Raw genomic sequence first — 5,605 nt, forward strand, 5'->3', positions numbered from 1 at the left:
GGGGGGAAGGATATAAGTGTGGTATTTTCATAGAGTTAACCACATACACTGAAGCCACCTCTGGGCGTTTAGCCACCATACTTAAAATGTAAACTAAATTAAGGTAAATACAGAAGAATCACGCCAAAAGAAGGGAAAAATAGAAAACTCAAAAGGTGTACTTAATTGGTAGAATAATCCTTCATGATGCTGAACCATGTATGTTGCAATCACCTGATGACTGGTAGCCAGGATGATGATGATGATGATGTTTATTTATACTCTGCTTTCCTCCCAGTACAGGGACTCAAGGTGGCTTACAAATCTAAAACAGTCCAAATTAAAACACTATAAATATGCAAAATACAAGTTTAAAAACAATTGAACAATACAAACAATTAAAAGCATTACATAATTAAAATTTAAAGTATAAAACTCTTTAAAAGAAAACAAAACAAAATGGCATCCCTGTCATGCCAAAGCCTGGCAGCATAGGAACGTCTTTACCTGCCGCCAGAAGGACAGCAGGGATGGAGCCATCCTGGCCTCCCTAGGGAGGGAGTTCCAGGGTTTGGGAGCAGCCACTGAAAAGGCCCTTTCTCTTGTTTCCACCAAACAAGAGGGTAGACAGAGAGAAGGGCCTCTCTCGACAACCTCAGTATTCTTGAGGGCTCGTACAGGGAGATGCGGTCCTTCCAATAGCCCAAATAATGATGGCTAGTAAAGTTTTGAATCTGACTGGTGGTTTGTCAAAAGACTGGTTAAAGTCTTATGTGATTGGGTGAGTAGTAGCCATGTATCAAAGACCAGGAAAATTTAATTGCAATTGGATGAAGGGTAACCTTTAAGAAATGGACTATTACAAGTTCTGTATAATTGGCTGAGAACCAAAGACCAGTTAATAGTCACTACTGATAGTTAGAGATATAAATAAGGAGATGCTTGAGATACTATATAAATTGATGCTAGGCAGATAAGTTAAGAGGTCTTCTTGACCACTTCAACTGCTCCATATATGGCTGTTCCCTAATAGCTGCCTAGCATGCTGTTTTTCTCTCAACACCATAACTAATAATGCTAGGGATAGTTAGTCTTTTAGATATTACACTGTAAAGCAATACCTGTTGTAAAAAAGATATAATGGATCCCCCCCTCTTTTGAGATGGCTGTAGAAAAATACGGTTTTCTCCACTCATGCCTGTTTGGGATATATAGAATTCATGAACAGATGATGATGTGAAAGATGATTAATTTCTTACTGATATAGGTGTATATGGCTGCTTTTTTAGTGATGTTTTCAAAGGTAAATATGATGTTCCAGTATGATGTCAGATGTTTGATTTCTTACATAAAATGTCAATATATAGGTTAAATTCCTAGACTGAAAAGTCTGTTTTCCTCCTTGAGGACATATACATCTATATATGTGATACTGATTTGCATATATTAATAAAATAGCCTAAAAGATTACAAAGCCATGTGTTAATTATTCTGCAATTCATTTAAGATTACCTAAGGGAAGAGTTGATGTTAATCTGCTTATCTGAATGAAATTGTTGTTCAGTAGATAGAAGCAGAACCAGAAGAAGACTAGAGGTAGCTCAGGTAGATATAGGTTATCTGACAAATGGCAATCATCATCATTAGTTCATTGAGAAAATGTAAAGTAAATTAAATGTCAGCAAAGTCAAAATTAAAGTCAGCAGCAGCAGTGGCGGCGGCAGCAGTAGCACATAAGAACAATTTATTATTTGAATTTATTACATTTTTCTTCATCTATGGTGTTCAGGTGTACATGAATCTATCGACTATGTGCATTTTGTTTTCACAACCAGCATTTAAAACATGTGATAGCTAAATATAAAAATATATAACATGTTTACAATTTGTTCTTTTTTTGTAGCAATCACTTTACTGGTGTTACCATATATCACATTTTGAGATTTCAAAGTACTTCATACAATTGCCTGAGTAATCCTAACAAATCCTATAATATGAGTTGGCATTATGAACATATTGCAGTTGTGGGTTAATGGTCTAAATGCAAAAATGCCAAAGGAACGAAATGTAATATGGATGTGAAAGTATCTTGATTGTAAGTACCATTTAAATCACATTCTCATGACAGCTTCCAAAATTTCCAAATCACTGACTTCCACTTTCATATTTCAGACAAAAGGCAGGAGGTAGAAGAAGTATTTTCTAGCCTTAAAATTTCAAATCTGCAGGTTTTCTCATTCATACCTTGAGATATATCCTACTTTTTGTAATACCTGTCATCTCCACAGTGTAAATCTATTGTATGATGACATTCTAGATGTTCAAAATTGTCATTTGTCCTTCTAGTTATGAAGCTGAGGGGAAAGTGAAGGGGAATTTACAGCTTGGCTTTTGATTTGGTCCAGGTTTTTATTCAACTATGCACTGTTGATTTTGCCAAATTTAAATGTCTGGTTATAAAAGAGCTGATCTATTTCCCAAGATATCTGCTAATAGTTTTACTCAAACTGAAGCTATGGGGAAGCATGGTTCTTCATCTGTATCAACATTGTTCATTTAATGTTTGATTGAGTTGATGGGTACACCATTTTAAAGAAGGACATCTATCTACCATGTGCTGCCTCATCAGGCAGCTTGTTTTGCATATCCCTTAATTGGTAATTCAACACTTGTGTGTGGAGTTAGTTAATGGTTTTATTTTCTTTTTTGTGCAATTCAACTTTGCTGACTTCACCCATTTATTCTTTCATGTCTGCAGGCTCTGATAAATTGAGGAGCTTAAGCAGACAGCTCTTTTTATCCAAGGACTCTCACTGGACTGGTAATGTTGTTGAGATCTGCTTAGACTATAAAAGGCTCAGAAAAAAGGGACAAGCGTTCTGCTGCTGGGGGAAATGAGAGTTGTTTTGACAATGACCTCAAGGAAGGAAGAGGGTGGAGAAGAATTGATTGGGACATTATTGTATGCCAAAGAAAGATCAAACATTTGTGCATACATCCACATGTTCTCTGCTTGGACTTCAGCAAAACAGAGTGAATTGGTGTCAGTGAAAAGACATGGAATCAGTTGTTGAAAGGTGAGTTCACACTAATGTAAAACTTATTGATTCAGTGGGTCTACTTTAAAGGGATTATTTTGTTAGTTTTTATTTATCTCATAAGGGATTCAGGGCATGGTTTCTATTCTGTGCTTGTTATATCACATTAAATCTATTAATACAGCCTTTCTTTAATGAAGGCCTCTACTGCTTGCATTGAATCAACTGGTTGTTTTGTATTCTTTCTTGCACTTCTAAAGTTCATGATTAGTTTTGTCAGTATCAACATCTGTATTATGTTTTCTTGGTCAGGTACAAAATGTTTGAAGAAAAAAATTCTAAGCAGGATGGATTATATCCTGGGATCCATTTACTGCACATGCCTTAGCTCTGTAAAATGAGGTCTCAGAAACCTCCATAAATTTAATCTACTTCACCGATTAAGGATGATGGGAACAGAATAAAACATTTGTGATTAGGTCAGAATTTTTGTCTACAGGAAAATACACCTACCGCCCCCGCAAGCAACACCTCTGCGATCAACTGACTTCATTACAGTTCTGAAGTCTGTGATTTGGACATTTTGGAAGCTGTCACAAGAATATGGTTTAAATGGTATTTGGAAATATAATCCAGTCCAAAGTTACTCTCACATCCACATTAAATTTTGTTCCTTTGGTATTTTTCCATTGAATTTAAGTGGTTTCTGTGTAGGTTAGTTTCTTGGGGCTTCTCTTCTTCTATGATTACTAAAGCAGGAAGACATTGAAGTAGGATGAAGAGAGGAACCAATATAAAGTTCATTGCATGGTACTTTAGCTTTCCAATTCAGGTCAAGATAGCCCAGCCTGTCTGATAATTGCACTCATTTCTCAAGGGTTTTGCTGGTGATTGGTAATCAGAGTTACAAGGGTAAAGTTGCCTTCCAGCCAACCTTGACCCCACTTTGCAGGGTAGATATGCAGAGCATTTCACTTTCACTTCCCTCTGAAACTGGTGACTTTTGAATCTGCCTAAAATTAAGCAGTTACTTGGGCAGCTGGATATTCATCCATTGGATATTTGGATTCGCTTGATGAATGGACAGAGTGTAATCTAAATGCAGCTGTTGGATTACACTTCTCCCCTCCAAAAACATATCTAATCTAGTCATCTTGAATTAAGAGAAGAAATATAAATCAGTTTCAGGAAAATCTTGAATATGTGCATGTATGCAGTGTGTGAGATCATACAAAAGGAACTTGAAACAAGGATGTAAGAGGGATAGTATATTGCAACAAGCAAATAAGGAAATAAGGAAATAAAAAATAAAACTACATTTTAACAGAAGGCTGATCTAGTATATTTGATTTTTTCAGATTCTGAGTCTCAGCGGTATTTTTCGCAAAAAAAAAATGCTTTGTTTTTTTAAGACAGAGCGGCTGACCAAACAAACATATAAAAACAAATTCCAGGATTTGATAGTTTTCTGCATTTAATTAATCTTGCACAATAGGAGTCAAATTTTCATTAGAACACCTTGGCTGCATATTAAAATAAAGGTAAGAACTTTAAGGATTATTCCCCTGGGGCTAATACCACCACTCTCCTACTAGGAATTGGTTTTTTACTGGTCAGTGGTGAGAATTATTCTTATTGTGATAAGTAGCTTCAGTGCCTCAGGTATTTTACAAACATTTAATGGGGAAAAATTGAAATTGCAGATATGTGACACATTCAAGTTAACTGTCATGCATGGAATGACCACAACAGATAAGCAATTCCTAAAACCTCTCCTTTACAGCTGTTTATTGTAGGAAGCAATTGTTTACAAAAATGCAAGCTGAAAATTTGACTACTAATGAAAATAAACAATTAGTGTAAGAGAGAGAATTAATGAGTGAGTAAATCAATTGATGTAGTAATACATGGAAGCAGCTATGAGACTGGTGGCATGATGCCCAGTGCTGTTTTCTATATTTCATATTTCATGGTTATGCACTCTTATATCGTTTTCTATCACAGATTTTTCTGGGGCTATGATTCACCTAGGGTCACTCACCCAGTAGGTTTCCATGGCTGAGTGAAGAAGAGTCAAACCCTGGTTTCAAGAGTTGTAGTCCAATGCTCAAACCACTACATCATGCTGGCTATTTAGACAGTACTTAAACATATTAATTAGATTTCTTAAAGGAACGTATTTTCTAAATTTGAACAATTTGCAGTGTAGTAACTGGCAGAGTAATCCATATCCTGCTTTTCCACTAAAAATTGCACTCAAGATAGGTAACAACTTAAATAAAACAAAATAAAACAATAAAATCCCCACTAGAAGAAAATTAAACCATAAAACCATTAAAATAAGTAATTCATATATCAATATATATGAATTACTTATTTCAGTGATTGTATTGTTTAATTTCCATCTAGTGTGGATTTTAATTATTTAACAACTTCAATAAAGCAAAAGTAAACAATAAAATAATTAAAATCATCACTAAAACAATATATATGAATTACTTATTTTAATGGTTTTATTGTTTAATTTGCTTCTAGTGAGGATTTTAGAGATTTTATTGTTTAATTTTGTTTTACTGAAGTTGTTACCC

At 35.0% G+C, this 5,605-nt stretch overlaps 1 long non-coding RNA gene across 1 annotated transcript; it reads left to right on the forward strand.

The window, feature by feature from the left end:
- Window positions 1-1,876: 1,876 nt before the first annotated feature.
- On the forward strand, window positions 1,877-4,520 carry LOC121924022. Its single transcript, XR_006102503.1, has 3 exons — window positions 1,877-2,074; window positions 2,738-3,056; window positions 4,376-4,520. It is a non-coding gene; the product is annotated as an uncharacterized LOC121924022 (long non-coding RNA).
- The last annotated feature ends 1,085 nt before the right edge of the window (window positions 4,521-5,605 follow it).

Source organism: Sceloporus undulatus, chromosome 2 (genome assembly GCF_019175285.1).
Source record: "Sceloporus undulatus isolate JIND9_A2432 ecotype Alabama chromosome 2, SceUnd_v1.1, whole genome shotgun sequence".
NCBI classification, from domain to species: Eukaryota; Metazoa; Chordata; class Lepidosauria; order Squamata; family Phrynosomatidae; genus Sceloporus; species Sceloporus undulatus.